This window comes from Hyperoodon ampullatus, assembly GCF_949752795.1.
Source record: "Hyperoodon ampullatus genome assembly, chromosome: 8".
NCBI classification, from domain to species: domain Eukaryota; kingdom Metazoa; phylum Chordata; class Mammalia; order Artiodactyla; family Ziphiidae; genus Hyperoodon; species Hyperoodon ampullatus.
This window is the reverse complement of record NC_136921.1, coordinates 57,568,741-57,592,252: the sequence shown is the minus strand read 5'-3', so window position 1 is coordinate 57,592,252 and position 23,512 is coordinate 57,568,741.

The window sequence follows — 23,512 nt, the reverse complement described above, 5'->3', positions numbered from 1 at the left end:
CTGTAAAAGGAAGTTGGCCGATTTCAGAATTTCTAGGAGAAAACAAGCAAGGTAAATATCATCAACTAATTCTTCCTCTCTGCTCCTCCATCCTAACCCCCCACCCCACAGTGATAGGCCCTGGTTGAATTGGAACACAAATATCCATCACATAGATAACCAATAAAGCAAGTGAAAAGTAAATATTTTAGTTTTTTTGAATCTCCACAACTTGCTTTTTTAGGCAAAACCCACAAGACTTGAATGATGGATGTGATGGAAATCTTTTCCCGTTTTAACTCAGCAATTAGCTCTATAAATCATATAATTCCTTAATTTCAGTGACTGAATTGAACCAATTCCACACATGGAAATGAGTTTAAGGGCTTATGGAGGAAGATGATTCTCCTCTTACTGCTTATGCAAAGTACAGGACCAGAGCCATGTGCCAGAATATGTGTTCACAAAAATTTCCCAGAGGGAATTACAATGACCTTTCCTTTGTTTGAACCATGAAGTTCAAACCACCCCATGTGGTGAATGGCCAAAGAAGAGATGAACTCCTTCTGAGGCTGATGTGGATGGGGGCTCTCAGGCAGTTCCAAAAGGGTGGTTAAAGACTGTACCATTACCTCCCTTATTATCACCTAACCCCTTTCTACATTTTGGATAGAAAACAAACAAGAACAAAAGATGAAAACTGTAGAAAACTACCTTGAAATGACAGATATGGGCTGCTAATGTTTTAGAGCTGTCTAGTTGCCTCAGGAAAGATTATTGGAAAAAATATATATATATATATATTTCTTTAAAAGCTGCTTCTCCTTTATATAGTACAGAGGGGGTAGGTCAGGGAGAGTTAAAAGAGACCTCAAAGAAATACCTAGGAAGACAGATGCTTGATGATCAGATTCTATTTGTTGGATAATAGATTTTCTAGGTGTTTGCTAGGATTATAAGCTAGAACTCCCTACTGATAACTATCAAAGGCTTCATTGGATTGAGAGAAACACTATTTATGAAGAATTGCTTGAATGTATCACAGTCCATCCATTCCCTTGGATCCTCTAAAATAGTCCATCCTTGAATTTGGGAGAGACCAACAGACAACTCTTCACCTAGAATACAAGACGTTGCTTCTCCACCCTGCCTCTCACCTCCACCACCAGCTCCACACTGCCTGGGTGATCAGCCATTTGCTGAATCATGCTTTGGTACACTGCCCTTGGTCTGTGTTGAAAAACTTAATAAAATGCAAGCAAGGAAACAGAATACTCTACTGTGAGGACACTGTTCACAGGGCTCATTATGAATACCCTTGGGAAACAAAAACGTTTTATCTCAGTACCAAGAAAAAATTTTGCTTGTGTTGATTCACTTGTTCGCTTTTATATTTTGGATGAGATGGAGCATGCAATGGATTGTATTCCCCCTTTTTCACTGCCTGCTAAAAAGCTTAGAATTAACTCTGATGCCTAACTATAACATAGTGTAATTGCCTTATTTATTTTAAACTTTATTTTTTTGTTGTCAATAATCTGCTTCTGGTACAAATGAGAATAAAATATATTAAACATTTAAGATAAGATAAACTCCTTATGTTGATAAGTGAAGTGATCCAGGGTGCTGTGCAATTAGGTGATGCAATCCACCATTTCCTTACCGTGCAGCTTTCCCCCTGTACTGGTGTACCACAGCGCCACAGGAGGTGGTCTAGCATAAAATAGTTAAGAAATGTGCCTGGAATTGGACAAGATTTTAATTTCCAGATTCTTGGGGGTTTAATCACGTTATTTTAGATTTATGCCCTAATCTCTCTGAGTCAAAGTTTCTCTTTCTATAAAGTGCAGATTATAATTATGCCTACTTTATGATTGAGGATTTGATGCAGTGGGATGTTTAACAAAAATACTTAGTATCACCTTCATTTATAAATATACTTAACACAGTGACATACACACACAATATACATAGAAATTATGAGATGGTATAGGATAATATATTATAAAAATATAATAATTATTTAATAAATGATAGCTTTACTACATTGCTTTTCTGCTTTACTGTTGTTGCTTTTTCGTGCATGAGCTCTAGGTGGCATTATATGAACTGAATTCATTTCCAGCTCCTCCAGATGGACACTCCTGCTGCCACAAAGGAGACTTCATTGAGGGACAGTTTTATATACAATGTGATAGAAGTTCTATGGGAAAATATGGGTTATAAGATCAGGTAATTTTGCAAAACACTGTACAAAGCAAAGTAAAAACTAGTCTATTTATTTAAGTAATTTTCAGTGTCTTCATTATGTTAGTATATACATGAATTCTTCAAACCAGGGACATAGAATGCAGCCTTTAACGAACTTATTTTATTGCATTAAAAAAAAAAATCTCTCCAGAATCATTCAGGGGACTGGATTTCTGGAGAATCCGTTTTGGGAAATGCTACACCATGCTAAAATTCCTTTTCTAGTGATCTATTAAGGTGCTTGAAATTCTCACTTCTTTGTGATAAATCATTCCTTGAAGAACTGAAAAATCACACCTACTTACATCAAAACTTTTAGGCCTCAAAGTATAATTACCTGAGAAGTTTACAAGCTCTCATGTAGGATAAAAAAAGGACTCAGACAGATGGAAACACAGCATATTATCCAGCGGTATGGGTCATGGTCAAGAGAGCAAACCCAGATGGAGGAACCACGGAAGTTGGGGCATAGCATGAGGGCACCATGGGAAGGAGGTGGTGGAAAAGGGAGGAGATATGGAAGAAAAGTAGTAGATGGGAGAGCCTTGGACAGACTTTATGAGCTGCATAATGACAGGTCATGGACAGATGTGAAAACTACCTACTACATATTAGGTGGTAATGGAAGGGTTAAATATCTATCCCTGATCTTTTTAAGAACTCCTTTTCCACAAAAGGGCACATAGAGTTAGTTTTTTTTTTTTTTTAAACATCTTTATTGGAGTATAATTGCTTCACAATGTTGTGTTAGTTTCTGCTGTATAACAAAGTGAATCAGCTATATGTATACATATATCCCCATATCCCTTCCCTCTTGCATCTCCCTTCCACCCTCCCTATCCCACCCCTCTAGGTGGTCACAAAGCACCGAGCTGATCTCCCTGTGCTATGCGGCTGCTTCCCACTAGCTATCTATTTTACATTTGGTAGTGTATATGTGTCCATGCCACTCTCTCACTTCGTCCCAGCTTACCCTTCCCCCTCCCTGTGTCCTCAAGTCCATTCTCTACGTCTGCGTCTTTATTCCTGTCCTACCCCTAGGTTCTTCAGAACCTTTTTTTTTTTTTTAGATTCCATATATATGTGTTAGCATACGGTATTTGTTTTTCTCTTTCTGACTTACTTCACTCTGTATGACAGACTCTAGGTCCATCCGCCTCACTACAAATAACTCAATTTTGTTTCTTTTTACGGCTGAGTAATATTCCATTGTATATATGTTCCACATCTCCTTTATCCATTCATCTGTCGCTGGACACTTAGGTTGCTTCCATGTCCTGGCTATTGTAAATAGAGCTGCAGTGAACATTGTGGTACATAACTCTTTTTGAATTATGGTTTTCTCAGGGTATATGCCCAGTAGTGGCATTGCTGGGTCATATGGTAGTTCTATTTTTAGTTTTTTAAGGAACCTACATACTATTCTCCATAGTAGCTGTATCAATTTACATTCCCACCAACAGTGGAAGAGGGTTCCCTTTTCTCCACACCCTCTCCAGCATTTATTGTTTATAGATCTTTTGATGATGACCATTCTGACTGGTATCTTTTACTCTCTCCACTTGTCAGCTAACATCTGTAGTTAAAACTAACTCTAACCATTCTGATTGGTTAGAGTTAGAACGGTTACAGTTAGTTTTAACTACAGATGCTAGTTGACAAGTGGAGAGAGTAAAAGATACCAGTATGTAAGCTAATGTTTCTCATCCCATGCTGCACATCCACAGCACCCAGGGCCCTCTGTAAAAGAACCAAGGCCTGGCTCCAGTCCAAACCTATTAAATCAGGATCTGCAAGGCTGAGGCCAAGACACTAGTAATTTTAAAGCTTCCTCAGAGATTCTAATGTGCACCCATGGTTAGAACCACTGCCTTAGAGAAGAGACCATCGAAGAAATAGTGGGGAGTAGAGAAGGATAGTTTCTTCAGACTGACGCTTAGGGATGAAGTGGTTTCCTTTCTACCAAAAAACTGTCCACAATTTATAAATCCCGATGCAAAGGTAGAGAAAATTATGAAATTCTTTGAATGTATTTCACAAGCCTTTATCTGCTATACCTTTCCTTTATTCTCTTACCAAATTGCCAAAGGGAAGTTACTCTGTAGATATGAACCATCTCCAGTCCCACACTCCACACTTTAGAATCCTGTTTACCCTGAGACTAGTTGATGGAGTGAAGATGAAATTTCTCTCCAGAGTTCTGTCATCATATTTGCATGAGTCCTCTTTTTTGGAAAATCCAGCTGATTATGAGATAGCATCAGTTTTATTTTAAGATTTTGGTGGATTGTCTCTTTCCCTCTTCAGATAATCTTTAGGTTTCAGCTGAGAGCCCCTGGAAGAAATGATGGATTTAGGGATAGTATTTAAGTGATGGTGACTTGAGGTAGGAGGCACATCAAGGGGGAAAAGGAAATCTGTCAAGTATAGGGCCTTTCTTCACAGTGTACCTAAGGCTCTCATAATGGCTGATTCAATGATGGTGATGGGGCTTCCCTGGTGGCGCAGTGGTAGAGAGTCCGCCTGCTGATGCAGGGGACACAGGTTCGTGCCCCGGTCTGGGAAGATCCCACATGCTGCGGAGCAGCTGGGCCCGTGAGCCATGGCCACTGAGCCTGCGCGTCCAGAGCCTGTGCTCCGCAACAGGAGAGGCCACAACAGTGAGAGGCCCGCATAACGCAAAAAAAAAAAAAAAAATGATGGTGATGTATTTTAATGAGATTTACATGACTGAGTTTCTTTGCCACCTGGAATACTGATCCTTGTTTGTAACTTCGTCTTCCTCCAATGAACTTTCTCCAGTGAAATGATTGCTTTGCTTCTTAAACAATCCAAGGGGAAAGGAAAAAAAAATCCAATAACTGAAGTAAATTTGATAGCCTGTGTACCATGATAATAGTCCTATACCTGTCATCTAGATGAATTTTGATGTGCTGGGGAAGAAAGGAAAAAAATTTTTTTTGAAAATTTTTTCTTAGCCGATTGTAGTTGAGTCTTTTTTTGCCAATGAGTGAAACATAGCAAAGAGACATACCTATACAGAGTCCTGTTACTCAAAGTTTTAAATAAGAGAATAATTTTTTTCATTTAAAAGAGTCATGAAAACTTTAGAGAGGCAGAATATAATTATCACAATATGTATCCATCCATGTCACTGAAATTTTATACCGTGCCTTTTTATTCTACTCCTGGCTGATTCCTACCATGGCAAGTATTTCTCCTTGGGAAATAGTGGGAAAATGGAAAGAATGTCAGTATAAATACTGTATTAGTTAAAATTAAAAACATTTATAGTTGGTATTAGCATTAAGTGACAATCAAGTGCAGAATGGCTCCTTTGGTAATTTCTAAACAGCCATAACACAGAAGCTCCAGTGACTTGTTTTTCCCCGTTAGAATTATCTCCACATCTTCATCATTTATAGATATGACCTCCCAAGACTAGGAGGCAAAGTGGCATGTTCTTCTATATTAACAAGATATGTCCAACCAAACTAATTTATTAGGATTTGTTCAGACAAATTAAAACAGTATTTCTCTCTGCGTTCCTCATTTTTATTTTCTATCTTAGTAGAAGCATCCATTTTATCAAACAGTATAAATCCACCATTTAACTAGCTGTGATTGTAAGTAATAAACTTTTTTTTGTTTCTGTTAACTTTTTTCTTCTTTCTGTTAAAAGGACAGACGTAAAAGGAGAGAGAAGCATATTGATCTAAGTATTCTCATCTTTCATTTTAAAGCATAAAATTGTATACATTTATTCAGAAATATTTATTAAGAGCATATAATGTACTTGCTGCTATTTTAAGTCCTGGTTCCAGAGCAGTGAACAAAGTTGAACAAAAACCCCTTCCCTCGTGAAACTTACATTCTGTTGCTTTTTTTTTAATGGAAGATAAAGTTAAAGGAGTTGAAGAAAACAGGTCTCAAGAGAATTGTTAAAATTAAAAGTATGATGTTTAAGGTGTGATGCCACATCATAGACAATAGTAGTATTGTTAGTAGTAGTTGGCTCAAACTATGGGCCATGAATTACTCATTAAATAGAGCTTTTTATTTAATGATCACAGCTTCTTATGAATGTGGTACTTTTAAATTCTCATTTTGCAGTTAAGAAAACTGAGAAAGTTTCAGCAACTTGCCCACAGGCATGTAATTAAGAGGGACCCCAACTCACAGAGACTCAACTTCAGATCTGTGCTCTTTACCCCTTCAGTTTGTGCCTCCCTTGTGTACAAGTGTACGCACCAAGGTACAAAACTAAGTATTTTCATATGAACCTAGTATTTCACCTGCAGTGCCAGGTTTTAGTTATTTTAAATATTAACCAAAAAATTAATTATTGTTAAAAATCATATAACAGAAAAGGACATGTACAATTAGATGAAGGGCCCATATCTTCAACTCTTGAGTGTCAAAGAATTGTCCAAATCATTGTCATTATTTTAGAATCTGATAATATAACACAGAGCACAAACTTTTTACACAGCTTAGTACCGTATGAGATAAGCTTACTGTGTTTTTCCATTATTTTTCTACTTACAATCCAAATATTAATTGAGACTCTGATCTAAAATTGATAAGTATTTATATTGCCAATCTGTACCTTTCAAATAAGATTGTTTCACGACCTTCATTGTATTCTCTCTTCTTGCCTTCGACTTACAGAATGAAGTGAGGGGAAAATTATAGGATGATTATGATTCATGTAATAAATGACCTCTGCTGGGCAGCCCTGGTGTTAGCCAACTCTAGTATTTATCTCAAATTAAGCCCCATTCCTTTCTTCCTAGTGGGAATTCCAAACATTTTCCATGCTTCTTTAGCCCCCAATCTAACTTCTATCATTGCTGTTCTCCCCAAATAGCATTCATTGAAGTAGTTTAACACGAATTCCTTCAATCACACATTTATTTTGAAAATGTTTCTGTATTTTTAAACATGTCATCTAGCATCCTTTTTTCTTTGACACCACATTCTAATGTTTTTCAGCTATTTCTCCCCCAATTCCTTGAGTTATTCTTTCTTATCTTTTCTTTTTCTTTCTTTCTTTTTTTTTCCTGAAACTTAAACAGATACTGGTGGAGTTATTTTTTTTAAGTAAGGGAAGGGCTCTGGGAGTTTTGCCTTCTTGAACACTTTTCTTCAAAACCTTCTTGGAATCTTTCATACTAACCAGCTGTTCCTGAATCACCCCTGTGGAACCCTCAAGTACTAAGGAACATAGTTTGAATACCACTGCATCAGGCCACACTCAGACGTACTCTAACAGGCTTGCACTAACTCTTCAGGGGGGATCACAGTGTGCAATGGATTATAAAGGGCACAGTGGCAAACCCTGGGTTGAGCAGGAAGCCAATCCAATTACCCGGGAGAGATCACCCTAAAACAGTCCCATCAACAGAAGTAATCTATTTGGGTTACCCAGTCATTCAGTTTTGTTACCCTGTGCCATTTGCTTTTTTGAACTAAAATTCTGCATGGTTCTTCTCTATTAGATTCTTTCAAAACCAAGTTGAAGTTCCCTTAAAAGTAGCTGATCTGAAAATGGTATATGTATACAAAGTAGGGAGAGAAACCTATTGATTTATGCTTGCTTCTTGCAGTTTATTCTGAATTTTCTAAAAATTTGATTGCTATATTTCCCTGCATTTGCAGGGATCATTTCAGTTAACCAAGTGGATTTTCATCTACCAGTTAAACTGATCCTGTGAGGTTGGTAGAACAGGAGGAAATCAAGGTGAAGTCAGTAAAAGTTGCAGGAAGAACTTAAAACCATTGCTCTCTGTGTTTATTCAGCTCAGTGGTTTTGCCTCCACAAGAAAGAATTGTTTTATTGGCATTTGCCCGCCTCCACAATGATGTTTCTCTTGCTTGTCTCACTTTTCTGGAGTACAGTAATACATCATTGATGATTTCGAAATGACACTGAATCACGAGAAAAGATAAAATATGTCATTCTTGTATTCTCAAAAAAGGGAAAGTTATATGATATGTATTTTAGAAAGTAGCTAAAAATTTAGCTTTTCAGGAAAAAAGCTCTGTTCCTTGAAATTCACGTCTATGAATATATTGACTAATAGTGTGTAAATGAATTGTATATTTTTTCATATTGATAAGTAATGAGTTGTCATTTATTACTTGCCTATTATTCATGAAGCTAGACATTAACCACCAAGCCTGACAATAACTCCAGAATTAAGTATTAATATTTCTGATTTACAGGTGGAGCTTGTATTTTTCTTCATGTTTTTCTACAGACTTATCTCTTTTTTTTCCCTTCAGTTTATCCTCTAGCTTATCCTAAGCTCTTTACTCTTTTACCTAAGAAACAAATCCTTCTGGAATCTGATTTCTCTCTGCTAAAATATTATTTTTCCTGATTCAGCTGCACTTCCAAACTACCTTCCCTTTATTGCTAGTATCACAAAACAGGAGTATCTGTTCCACCGTGGTTTCACAATACACTCGGCCACACCACACCATCTGGTTTTCCACAGTTCTACTCGACTGATACTTCTCTCTTAGAAATAACTGGTGGCCTTCTAATGACGTCTTCATGAGTTTAATTCATAAAATTATTGAACACCACCTTCTACCTTTTTTTAATACCTGTACTCATCTACTTCTATAAAGTACAAGTAATACCTGTACTTCCTACTTCTATAAATTTTCTATTGTAGATGCCTTGTAGCTTCCTCCTCTAATTGCTTAAGTGTAAGTTCATCCTTTATTTGAATATCAACCTTGTCTATTTTTGCCTCACACTTTGCCCTTGAAAGTATCATCTACCTTCAGAGTTTTAAGTTCTACTTTTAAGTTCATGACTCTCAAGTCCGTATCATCAACAGCTCCACAATCACAACCAGAAGTGACGTCATTACCTTCTTTTCCAAGCCTTCTTGTTTTCTTTTACTCAGTTTTGAGTCACCATCACCTTTACTCTCTGATTCACTTTTTAAACCTTGTCATTTCTCTCTTAACCATGCCACTTGTTTCAGTGATCTCTCTTTTCTTCCCAATGCTTCCCAGGACTATTATAATAGCTTCCTAATTGGTGTATTGATTTCCAGTCTCTTGTTTTTTCAATCTGTGATTTATATCACCATCACATTTCTCTTCTTAAACAAAGAGTAAAGTTGACAATTTCTGTTATCAAAAGCCTACATTGTTTATCTCTTCTACGTGTTTATGTATAACTGAATCACTTTGCTGTTCACTTGAAACTAATACAACATTGTTAATCAATTATACTACAATATAAAATAAAAAGTTTAAAAAAAAAGCCTACATTGTCTCCTATTACATAGAGAATGAAATACAAACTATTTGGCCTACCATTTAAGATTCTTTCTTATCAGGTCACCAAAAACTTCCCTACCTACCTAACTTCAGTCATCAGAGTCTTTAGCTACTAGCCCTTAAATTGCACCAACTTTCCTATCTCACTGATTTCATTTATATTCTTTTTTATATGATTTTATTCCCTTAGCCCTTCTCATAGTTCTCTCTCTCACCTTCCTAGACCTAGTTAAATCTATTTCTGACATTCACATAATTTGACCCTTGCCTAGTGCATATTGTGTTGAATGAAACTGAATAAAATAATTTTTTTTTCTTGAGTACATTTTGAACAGTGGAAAAAACTTTTTTGTCTGTCGAAGTGACAAATATCAACTCTAGGAATTAGTTGCCAATGGATTAGTTGTGATCTTAAAAGCACTTTAAGGAAGACTATAGTTAATCTCCACCAGGACCCTTATAATACTACAAATAATAGTTCATCACAAACTATTTTTCAGATGTATTAATTTTGAGATACTGATAAGGAAGTTTCAGAAAATGAAATTTAAAGATATATATACATATTTTTAACTACAATGACATATTTCTATCTATATCCTTAATATATTTGAGGTTAACAGTAAAATTGCCTGATTATACAACCTAATTTATATGTTAAAAAGAAGGTTGCTTTCTACATTTTAGAGCTGAGTTTGAAGTTTGAAAATGGTAGTAAATATACACTGAGATAGAGTACACTCTGACAGAGTGAAGTTTTGTCTTGCCATGAAAACTCAGTCTATCTTAAGTTTCAGTAGCTAACTCTGATGTGCTTATAGTCCACATTAATCACAGAAATACATACATACTTTCACTACTAAAATAGTGAATAGATATCATAAATAATAATTAAGTAAAAATAATCAGTACAACTGGAAATTTTCTTACTGGCCATCCTTTTCCCCACATCATTAGGTAGTTAAAATTGATGATACCAAATAAATGATTACTTCCCCTGAATTTTAAGTCCATGGATAAAGATTCTCCATTTGCCACTTGACTCACTTCCTTCTGTCATGCATTCATTTAATGCATATAGTTTTAGCTTTTTACTTAGTAGGAGTAGTTTCTAACTCTGGGTTCTAGTTTTAGATGTGTCACTAAGTTATCTTGAACTTACCGTTTCATTAACCTGTAGTTCAGTATCTTCATCTATGGTAAGTTTGATGTGAAGATGAGGCTGTGAAGAATAAACTGGCCTTAGTAAAAGTCTTTGAAATGTGAAATTAAATTGTGTGTGTGTGTGAGAGAGAGAGCGAGAGAAAGGGAAAATCAGTGAGAGCTGTAGTTAAAAATAAAGTAGTTTTGACAGAAGATTAATCAACTAAATTAGAAATGCATATCTAGCAAGCAGCATCTATTAGATTGTCTTACTCACTCTCCCAGAGTACAATTTGTACAATTACACATGGCATTCTCAAGCAGTTACTTCATCATGCCTGTCCATAGCTTGTCTTCTCATATAAATTGTCATGGGATCATTTTACACAGAATACTCATCACAGTGGGACTGGACAGGTGCTGGAAGTTGAGTTCCATTTCTCATTTGCTCTTCACAAAGTCCAAAAACCACTGATTTTGTGAAGTAGGTCTTCTTTATTGTCTGGAGTTTGGAAGCCTTCTTAATTAGCATTTAGCTATAAGTAATGCAAGGGTTAGCTGACATTAAGTAGTTCTCTGTGTGATGCCTTCACTTGGTGTAAAGTTGAAAGAGGTGGTGAACAATCACTGTACAAACCATGTTTTCTGGAAATTATATTAAAAGCTTTATTAGTACTTTAATGCCAGAATCGTGTTTCCATTTGTCTTTGCAGTTCTAGTCTCATTTACAGGAAGTTTAATAGCAGTTTCTAAAACAGTCACCTTCAAAGCTTTCAGAACCCTCCTATGCTGTTAATCCTCTCCCTCTCTATTTGCTCTGTTTCCCATTTCAGAGGCCCTTCATGTTCTAAGGGAGCCATAACCCCATATCCCCAGTGGGGAGTTGGGGGTTGAGGATGGATAAAGTGAAGCTAAGAGAATTGGGAATACATTCCCCACAGTCTAATTTATACAATTAAAACCACTTCTTCCACCAGTCATAATTTGTCATTAGGGCTCTATATCCAGGGTTAGACCTTTTGTTTTCTACCACTAAGTCATCAGAATTCCTTCCTAGTTGTGTGCATTAACTTCTAGCATTCTTCCATTCCCATTCCCTGAGACAAGGTTGAATTTTGTCTGAACCCCATGTTCTCACCCTTTTGTGTTCCAATTAGCGGCTAACAGCAAAGGACCACCCTGCCCTTTTTATTCTCAGAAAAGACCCACCTCTACCCTTCCTCAATGACTCATCTCCATCCATCTTCATGACTCCCTTAAGACTCACAGATGACTCCCTGTTTACCTGCCTCTCTAAAGCTCCAGGTCTCCTTCCTTCCTTATTTATTTATTTTTGAGAAATTCCTCATTAATGAATGTTTTCCCTATTGCAGTAGCCTGAATAAAATCATCTCCTTAGTTGTCCAGTGCGGCATTGCAGCATTTTATCTTTTACAGCTGCAGCAAAGTTAAAATTAAAAGAAAAAAGGAGAAGAAGGTTGTCTAAAACACACATGCAGATCTATATCTTTTTTTCTCCATGGAACTTATGAGGCTGCTCTAATGGCATAAAGAAATATTTCACTGAACTGGCAACATATAGAAATATGGAAAACATATTATTGCATATGTATTTGTGGCATTAGATGTTAAAAGTATAAATATATGAGAAAGAAAAGACTTAAGGAATTTCACATATTAAAATAGTATACTGTAATTTGAAAGACATATACACTTTTTTTTTTCTGAAATTAATGAGCTTTAGCAGGTTTTAATGCACCTTGAACAGGAAAATTGGGAGAAAATCTTGCTAACTATAGGGGGTTTATGACTTCTTTTCAAACTGCTTTATAGGTTTCTGAAATGCATGATTAATATAAATGTTTATTAGACTTTATTTGAAATCTAATGTGGAAGAGATGATTCTGTGTTTAAAATATGTATAACTAGTACTTCGCATAAGGTAGGGATTAATTAGATTGAAGCAACAAAGTACTGTAGAAATCCATTAACTTCAGTGAAAGTTAGGAAATGTATAATGTTCTTATCTCCCATCTTAAAAAAGTATATTCAATTTGCCATGTAAGAATAGCCACCTGAGAACAAATTGTGTTTGGGAGCGGCCTCAGTGGAATTATAAAATTACTAACAAAATTAAATCTCATTACATCATTTCAGAACCTGACTGATATAATGAAAAGAGCCAATGATTAAAGGTATCTAGAAATTATAATAGATTTGATACTAACAGTAAGTAATATTTTTTAGCTGAATTGTTCCTTATAAATTGTTATTGGTCACCCATTATGTCCCAGCTCACTATATAAATATCCTAGGGACACCAAGAAAAAAATAAATCCTTGTCTTTCAGGGGTCATTTTAAACATTTGAGACAATGTTAGTAAAAGTATAAACAACAGAGAAAAGTAAGATAGGGCAATTGCCAAATGATTGGTAATAGAAAGCATTTGAGAAAATGGAGTGACACGTGATATAATGTATGTAAAGAGCTAAGCAAAGTGCCTGGCATTGAGTCGTCAATACATGATATCTAGGAACATCATATTTAAATCCTAGGAAGAACACCTAGGGAAAAGGAATTTATATGCTTCTTGACTGAAAAATAATTTGACTCTGATAAACTAAGAGGAAGCAACAGAAGACAGTATCCTAAATAGTAAGAATAGAAAAAGCAAAGATATTGAGGAACAATGTCTATAACATGAAAGTTTAGAGGTTTTTAACTACATCTATGCCCTTTATTGTATTTTAAGGATAGCCATAAACTTATCCACTGCACTGGAAAACTGAATCAATGATTCTCCAAGGCGTGCTTGGGTTCGAGGTGAACTTCACAGAGTGGACATGTAATTTGAAAATGACCCTGGAGATTCTTCTAGTTCTTTGCTGTTGAAATTCACAGGATTTAGTAAACCATTTGTAGGAATAGTTGGAAATAAATAGGTATATGTAGGTGACAGAGAATAAAGGTCAGTAAATATCCATCTAAGGAGGGTGGACTACCGGCAAAGGGAAGGCAAGGATATATTTGGGGGGAGGAAGAGGTACAGAGTGGCAGAGCAGGGATACACGTTTGTAACTAGCTTTGTAACTAGGTTGGATGGAGGGAGGAGAGGGTCAAAGCAAGAAAATTTATTAGGAGACTCGGGATACTGGAAGTATCTAAAACTAAACATACTAACCTGAATGTCTTCACAATTTACAACTGGCAATGCTGCCGCAGTTTATAACCCAACGCTGGTGCTCCAGTTGTCAATTGCTGAGTAACAAACCAACCCACAGCTTACACTTAGTGATTCTGTGGGTCACATATCCCAAAAGGACACAGCAGGGCCTCAGCTGTAATGATTCAAATGTCTGAGGTCATCAACATCTAGGAACTGGAATTATTTGGAGGTTTTTCACTCATTCTGGCACCTGGGCTGGGATGACTGGAAGGGTAGCCTCAGCTGTGGAGTGGGGCACCTAATCAAGGCACAACCTCTTCATGCAGCTTGGACTTCTCAGAATGTAGGGTCCTGTGCACCTGGGTCCTATGGTGAGTGAGTGAGCGTTCCGAGAGACGCAGGCAAAAGCTTTAAAGCTCCTTCTGATGTTGTCTTGAAGTCAAAGTCATGTGACATCATTTCCTTTGAATCATATTAGTCAAAATAATCACCCAGATTCAAGGGAAATGGGCATAGACATAACCTCTAAATGGTAGAAATGTCTAAGAATTTGAGACCATGCCTTAAAATTGCCACATGTAGATAATAACAGAAAAATGTGTATAATATGAAATAAAGCAGTGTTAGCAATTGTTTTCAAAGAACCTATTTAAAATGACACTGGGCTTCCCTGGTGGTGCAGTGGTTGAGAGTCCGCCTGCCGATGCAGGGGACACTGGTTCGTGCCCCGGTCCGGGAAGTTCCCACATGCCGCGGAGCGGCTGGGCCCGTGAGCCATGGCCGCTGAGCCTGCGCATCCGGAGCCTGTGCTCCGCAATGGGAGAGGCCACAACAGTGAGATGCCCACGTACTGCAAAAAAAAAAAAAAAAAAAAAAAAAGAAGACATATTACTTATTTTTGATATTACTCGTTCGATTCTATAATCCTCAGGGTTAGGAGGCATATAAGGGACATGAGACATTAGCAGTGCCAATAGAACAGAATTGTTAATTGACAATTAAAACCCATATTCAATTCAAAAGTCTCCTATTAGGAAGGAGCTCAAGGGTTAAAGGAGACACCATTTAAAAGACTGAAATTTCTTACAAGTGCATGTTTGAAAGTATGGCTGGCCCTGCAACACAAAACTCATACAGATTTTAAAATGATGCAATTAATTATCCAGATGTTTCAAATATTGGTGTTTGTTATTACTTCCACGGTATCACCCGTCATTTGGCTTATGTTTTTCTTTACATTTAGGTGTTCTGAGTTGCAAATTTAGGTGGAGAATGTGGCTCACCCTTAAGAGAGCCCATCACCATATGTTTTGTTTGGGCATGAAAAATGAGAATAATCTAAACCTTTGCCACTGAGAGAGGTAAAGGGTTCCCATCAATGGCCATTAAGTCTGAGTAATGGGGTTTTAAAGAGACAGCTTGTAGTGTTGCTCTTTAGGAACCTCGACAGCAGTTGTGCTTTAGCTGCAGGTGCCATGATCCAGCAGTGTAGCTTTGGCTCCACTCCGGCCCTTGCCTGTGTCACCACTGTTTGAGCCCCCTCTATGGTGTGCATCTGTCACCAATTCTCTTTCAAAGAACATCTGCTGCCAGAAGAGGCAAGCTTTTAATATGCTGATTTATCATTGTCAGATACAGGGTTTCATTGCTTGCATTTGAATATTTAAGGTGCTTTTGTGATTACAGATGTTTTACATATAAATTGCTTTATATTAGAAATATCATTTTTTTCAGTATTTTTAAGGAAACTTCACATTCACATGTTTTACATTTTAATATCATCTTTTTCATTGCTGAGCACGTGTGAATTGCTTTTTGTCTGTAATGGCAGTCGGTATGAGCAACAGCATCTGTGATTGTTGCTGCTTCAAAGGAGAAAATTAAATGTGGATTATAGCTCTTCTTTTCAAGGGAGGCAGAATTTATTAATTACTAAGGGAAGCTTTCATTGTTATATTATCCCCCAAAAGGACAGAATAGGTCACTACATAAAAATAGCTTCCCACTCCATAACCTTTGCAAACTAGAAAACGGTGTCAAGTTTCACACTTTTCTCTCACTTGTTTCTGTAGTCTTAAAATAATCTGAAAGTTTTTGGTACTGTATGGTCTTTGAAATAATAGCACCATCTACTGTCAGATCCTGAATTCATTCATCGTGTTGTAAAGGAAAAAAATGAAGATGGAGGAGGTGCTCTGAGTCATTTAATAATATGGCACTAAGTAAATACTATATAACTGAAAAATGGGAAAATTCTTACTTAAAATTGGAAAATAAGACTAATGTGGAGTTCATCATATTAAATAAGCATTGTGAAATACTTTTTTTCAAGAAAATCCATAATACAGTATAAAAATTATAGATAAAGTAATATTATCATCACTGTCATTATAATTTTAGTTTCCCAGTTCCTTTAAGCTTATTGTATATTCATTTAGATGACAGTGAGGGGTGGGAGAGGTGGATTTAAAAAGCACTACCTTTAAGAAGTCTCGACCTCTCAGCAGGGCGTTGCAGTGTAAGCATAGTTGCTTCCTTTCTGCGTGGAGAGCCAGCCAGCTCTCGAGAGCACCTCTCATAGTGGGAGTTGCTAGTAGGCCTGATTGTTCCCTGTCCTCAAATCCTTTCCCCAAAGGAGTAATGTCATTTCATTAAAGAAACTCAACTGTCTGGGTAAAGGATCAGTGAAAATATGTCTCAGGGCTCTCATAAAAATAAGCTACCAGCTATTTCAAGAGCATAGTGTGAAATTCCGGACACCTTCCAACCCTCCTTTATGCTGATTGCTTTCAGTGAGCGAGAGGCCAGTTGTCACTGTGCCTCCTGCACAGTTACTTCCTTAACCTCATAGCTCCCAGAGGACTGTTGTACCTCTCACACATCTGTTGCAGACGGTACGTGGCTCTTCCTGCCTCTGGAATTGGCATCAAGTTATTCCATCTACAGCAGTACTTTTATGCTTTCCGTCCAGTTTATTATCTCTTTTCGAAATCAATTCAAAAGGTTTATTTTCTCTACGTGGCCTTCTGCTCCTTATCTTCCCCCTTTCATTCTACTTTATTGTTATTTTTATTTCAAAGTGGAGCCTGAATTAAATTCCCTCCCTTTAAAATTTTTTTTATTTCCACAGTTTTTAATAACCAGTGGCCTGTGCCTAAAATGTGGAGAAAATATATATTCTCATGATTGATATTTCTTATTCTGGCCGATTTTTTTGAGATGCTACAAAACATAATAAATAGGAAATAAATGACGTCATTAAAATACCAACCATGATTCCATACTTACTTACCAAATATATGTTAACTCTCTCCTATCTGCCAAAATATGTGAAACACAACCCATACCTTCAGAGGAGCTTACAATCAACTAACTATTTCCTTATCCTCTTTGTTTTTTTTTAATTTTTTTTTTAAGGATGTTATTATCTGTTCATCTGCATTGTAGCAGCCAGATACTGGCCAACTGCTCAGTTTTCTACCTAGTCTAACCTTAACTGAATTATTATTGTAAACTATAGTAAGGTAATATTTTCAGATATTAACTGTGTTTTTATTCACTGGGAAAATGTCATGGCTTTTTTATGCACTATATATAGGCAGAGAGTGGATATAGATGGAAAACAATAATAGTAATAATAATTTAAAAAAATTAATAATAACACATTCAACTGAGTTGCCAAGTACACTTTTTTTTTTTTAACTCATTGAAGAAAACAACAATCATGAAAGTCAATACATTCAATTCACAGGGCTAGGGCTTTTCTTCTTCTTTTTTGTCTTCTAAATGAGGAAAAGGCATTTGAGAGTCAAGAAACCAAGATCCAAAAAAGCAGTGTTGTAAGATCATCAGTAGCAAGTGTATGTAATGATGATGCGTGATAATTTAAATGCTAGTTTCCCACTCAAATGGGGTAATAGATCATTTGCTCTGGGGAGGAAGGAGAAAATTGGAAAAGATGATATGGCTGGGATTTGAGTGAGGTGAGCAAGGCACTCAAAAGGGTGCAAAATTTAAGGGATCACCAAAAATCATTAATCAAGATGTCATATTTTAATGCAATTTTTAAATTAAAATTAATGCAAAAAATTCATCATGAACAAAACAGAAAAATTTTAAATAAAGACAAAAACCCTGTGGGTGAATGAATGTCTCTGAAAGGATCACAAGTCATGACTCTGTCCTAAGTGAGTCTCAGGGGAAGGATGAAACCATAGATGGGATTAGAGTGAACTGGGGAGGAACAGTAAGCTTTTGCCTCAGTCCCATCATAGACCAGGATACTGTAAGGGTTTTGGAGAAGCCATGCCTACATACAAGGCTAGTTTGTTGATTTCAAGGAAAGCCTCAAGTCCCTGACTACATCGTTGGAGAGAGTAAACAGCTAGGGGTTTTATGAGGTTCAGAAGGGCTGAGAAAGGCCAGATGAAACAAGGGTTCTCAGCCTGGAATAAGGAGAAGTTAGATGGGATGGCCCAAGTGACTGGCTATGTTATGAGACCACAGATTCAGACTCGGCAGCAGAAGCCCAAGCTAATGAAAACACAATAGAAGAAAATCAAACCTCAATGAATGCCATCAGAGTAAGGCAGAAAGGCATGCCAACAATACCTAAGATACCTGTAAATTTCCCCAGCACCTCAGGAGTAGAATCACCTTGCCAAAAAGGAAGAAAAAAAGAGCTGTGCATTTGACTCAGTTGTTACTGTCAGGTGGTGGAACATGCCACTTCAAAATATACCTCTTTGACGTAAGGATTATTTTGAGCTGATTATTTTGAGAAAGAGCAGACACAGGAGAAGCTCTGAAAACAAAGTAGAAGTTACCCTTTTATGAGGGAAATTTACATTCATAAAGGAAATCTCTATTTGTAAGGTTATCTCCCTCTCTGAACCTGGAAGAGGAGAATGACAAAATCAAGAGAAACTCTTTTTTTTTTTTTTTTTTTTTTTTTTTTGTGGTACGCGGGCCTCTCACTGTTGTGGCCTCTCCCGTTGCGGAGCACAGGCTCCGGACGCGCAGGCTCAGCGGCCATGGCTCACAGGCCCAGCCGCTCTGCGGCATGTGGGATCCTCCCGGACCGGGGCACGAACCCATGTCCCCTGTATCGGCAGGCGGACTCTCAACCACTGCGCCACCAGGGAAGCCCCAAGAGAAACTCTTATGGATGGAGGTGTAAACTTAAATCTGCATAACAAATCTTACACTTGTTTACCATACTTTTTTTCTGGTCTCCCCACAATAACTGGCCACTCCCACACCCACTCTTTTGTCTTTAGTTGAAGATTGTATTTAAGCCTGAATTCTAAGCCACTTCTGAGAGTTGCTCATTTTTCTCTAGGTATCTTCCACATATACATGAGATACACATGTTAATTCATTTATGTTTGTCTTTCTCTTATTAATCTTTTTTGTTGTGGAGTTCCCAGCTGAGAACTTAGAAAGCTGGAGGAAAAATTTTTTTTTCTTACTCGACATTACCCAAAAGAGACTGAATTTTAATTGCAAGTGACTTGGAATAGAAATGGGGTTTTAAAAGCTAAATTTAGTTTTAGAAAATCTAAAACATAATAATTCTATTTGAATTTAGTAACTCAAAAATGTGTTCCTCAGAACATCAGCATCACCTGCATCATTCTTAGAAATGCGCAATCTTGAGTGCCTCACTAAGTCTACCAAGAAGAATCTGCACTTTAGCCATGTCCGTACTGTGAGGGGGAAAAAAAAGAATTCTACTAACAGAAGACCCCTCCATACTAATGTAGAAATTATGTATGTGTATATACATATATATATATATATATATAGAGAGAGAGAGAGAGAGAGGGAGAGAGGGAGAGAGGGAGAGAGAGAGAGGACATTTTAATATTGGGTAAGCGTTATGAGAGGCCTATGCAGGTAAGGTAATATGTATAGCAGAGAAAAACTAATTTTCCCTTCACCCTTCTAGGTTCTTGGCTGAGACTCCCCTGTATTGAAAGACAGATTAACAAAAGAAAAATAAGCAGGAATTTAATAATATATATACCTCGGTTATACATGGGACATACACAGGAAAAATGAGTAGATTCCCAGAAATGGCCAAAGCTACCACCTTAAATACCATTTCAGCTAAAAACAAAAAAAAGTGTTGGGAGCTGGACAGGGAAGCCAGTTAAGGGATGTTAGCAGGAAAAACAGAGTAAACAGGTAAATGTAAGCTTTGTTACACAGATTTAAGTCCATGCCTTCTCCACTGAGAGAAGTAACTCTTGATTTAGTCCTTCTTTTCTTCCTGGTACAGAGAGGGAGACACCCTTAAAATAAAGATTGCCCTTATAAATGTAAATTTCTTTGTTTAGTTTTTTAATTTTTATTGATGTATAGTTGCTTTACAATGTTGTTTTAGTTTCTACTGTGCAGCAAAGTGAATTATCTATATGTATACATATATCCCCTCTTCTTTTGGATTTCTGTCCCATTTAGGTCACCACAGAGCATTAAGTAGAGTTCCCTGAGCTATATAGTAGTTTTTCATTAGTTATCTATTTTATTTATAGTATCAATAGTGTATATATATCAATCCCAATCTCCCAATTCATCCCATCCCTCTTTCCCGCCTTGGTGTGTAAATGCCTTTATAAAAGGTAACTTCTACTCTGTTTTCAGAGATTTTCTTCTTTCTACTTTTTCTCAAAAATAATCAACTCAAAATAATCCCTATTCCAAAGAAGCATATTTTGGGGTGGCATAGTCTGCTATCTTTCATATGAAAGTGACTACAAAATGTGGACAGAATTTCACACAAATTTATATAAAAAGCAGAAGAGAGAACAATTAAAACTTCTCTTACTCCCTTGAGAGACAAGAGGACAATCTTTGTGATTATGGCACCTGTGCCCATGAGAGACCCCTGAGTTAAATCTGTAGGTGAATGTTCAGAATTCCCAAGGGTCAGAAGACCAGGCACTTGAATTGTATAATCCAAACATAAAGCCTTTTTATCAGATCTCTTACGTTTTCAAAGAGACACTCTAAAGCAGTGGCCTCCTTTCTTAAACAAAAATTATTTTTCCCTACACTACACAGTTGATGTTCATATTCACATTTGAAAAGCATTATGTTACAACAGCAACCTAGGTTAATACCCAAGTCTGTGGTTACAAATATAAGTCTAATGGTCCAATCGTCTTTCTTGCTTGACTTCTGGGAGGTTTCCAATGACATCAGTAAGACAGTGATCTAGAACTGGGTCAACAAACTTTTTGTGAAAGGCCAAATAGTAAATATTTTAGGCCACACAGTCTGTTTTACAGCTACTCAGCTGTACTGCTGCAGCACAAAAGTACCCAAGGGAATGAGCACAGTTATATTCCAATATAACTTTATTTACAACAACAGGCAGCATGATAGATTTGGCCATAGTTTTCCAAATCTTGTTCCAGAATGTTCTATGGAATTGTTCTTCCAAGTATAAGGCAGTGGTAGCTAATGAACAGGGTTGTCTCTCCTCTAGAATCATTTCTTCATAATTCTTAAATTCTCTAGCAGTCTTTTGGCACATGGCCTCTACTAGCATAGAGTCACTCATCTCTGGGTTGTGCAGTCTTAGCACACACACAAACAAGGATGTGGCTTTGCTCTTCTCAACTCCAGATTATAACACATTAAAACATTTAAAATGCCATTTTACTTATGCTGCTAATGAAAGTCCTTGCTGTCAGCTTCTTACATGTTACAGTGGATGTGTGGCATCCTTAAAATCAATATAGAAATATTTCATAGGTTAAGTACAGCGTGCCAGTTGTATAACATTTGAAAAATAAGAGCTTAACAACATTAAATAACAAAGTAATAGTACTTGTAGTATATTTCAAATATATAATGATTTCATATCTATCTCTCCTTTGTTCCTTTGTCCTTTGATTGTTAAACAGTTGGGTCAGGTAGATAGGAAAATATTTCTGGGATTTTGAAAAATTAAATGAGATGGTCAAGGTCACAAAGCAAATAAAAGTTGGGCCTTGGCTTAAACCCATGTTCCTACTTCCTATCCTAATCTACTTTTCACAACAACATAATGTCTTCAACTAGTAATAGGACTATATATTTATGTGGTTGATAAAATCTGTAGTTAAAAGCCACAATAGTCTACTAAAAATCTCCTCAAATTCATTGGTAACCTAGACAGAACTGTTACGTGTGTTTCTGTTTTCTTTTATCTCACCTTATCTCATGGCACATTTCCTCTCTACAGAAAAAATTTAAATTTGTTTTCAAGGATCTGTTATGCACATTTTATTTTTATAAAAATATAGCAGATTATCAATTGGTCGATAAGCTTCTCCCTTTGAGTAAGTTGTATTCTTTGAGATATTCACAAATGAGTTAATTTACCCAGTGAAGTTGAGAGCAAACATTAGTCTTGCACATCCCTTAAAGATGTATTTGATCTCTCATATTCGCACCCACCTATTGGAGATCATCTGCTCTAATTACCTAGTTCTTCTCTGAGCAAATATTAATTGCACCTGAAAATACATATTATTGAGCTTTAAATTCCATTAGGAGGGTCTAAATTTTTTATCTGTGTTCTCTTTCTTTTACTGCCCTATATATCTTTGGAAGATATTTAATGAAGTTGAGACAGAGACTTTTAAATTTTTGACATGATAATCTTCCTTCAGGAATTGGGAAATCTTTCAGACACAGTGGTAAATATGGATAAGGTATGCAAAGAATGAGAGGGGTCTCTCTTATTATCTTGCTTCCTTCTCCCCCAAATACTCTCAGTTCTTTTAGAAAAAGAACATGTAGGTACTGAAAAATGACATTATAATACAGTTCTTTCTTGTTAGCACTAGTGTGATTCTTTTGATACTTGCATGTACAAGTCTCCCAACATGTTTATGCTATAATGAATGGAAATGTATTCCCTCAAAAACCTTTTAACTTTCTACTTAATAGGGGGATTCAAAAGGAAAGTGAAAACTGAAAAAGACTGGAAACAGTAAACTAGAATTATAGGCACAGGTACACAGTTCTTATGTGTATAATGCATTAGGTTTTATCTCTGGAATGATTCAAGTTCTCTGTATTGACTACTCATTTTTTTTCTTTATGTATTTTTGTCTTGTTTCAGAAAAGATTTGAGACATCTAAAAATCAGGACATGAATAGTAAAATGTTGGCAAAAATAAGTAAGAAGCAAGAATCAGAAACAGGGGAAATATAAATAGAAGTAGATAGTTATCACTGGGTAGAGTTGATAAGAGGAGCAGGTGGAAGAAAAACGAGTGGCAGAGAACCAACTAAATCCATGCCCTCAGGCCCTGTGGTCCTTGAACTTGTGATCATTGAACCTGAAGTTAGACTCATGTTTACTAACAACTAAAGAAAAAAGCAATATAGCTGTGATTATTGTAGAGCAGAACAACATCATTCTGTAGGTGATCAAAGCTGCATTATTGAAACAGGAGGGAAGGGGACAGGGCACAACCTTTAAAAGAATGACATAGCCATAATACATGACAAAAACTAGTTAGAACCAACTGGGTCCAAGATGGCAGAAGATTCAACTTCCAGTAGACCTTGAGCCTCATTATACACTCATTGTAGTATATTAGCTAAATGACACCCCCACCAGTGCCATGACAGTTCTGAAGCTAACCATAAAAGATCAAAAAATA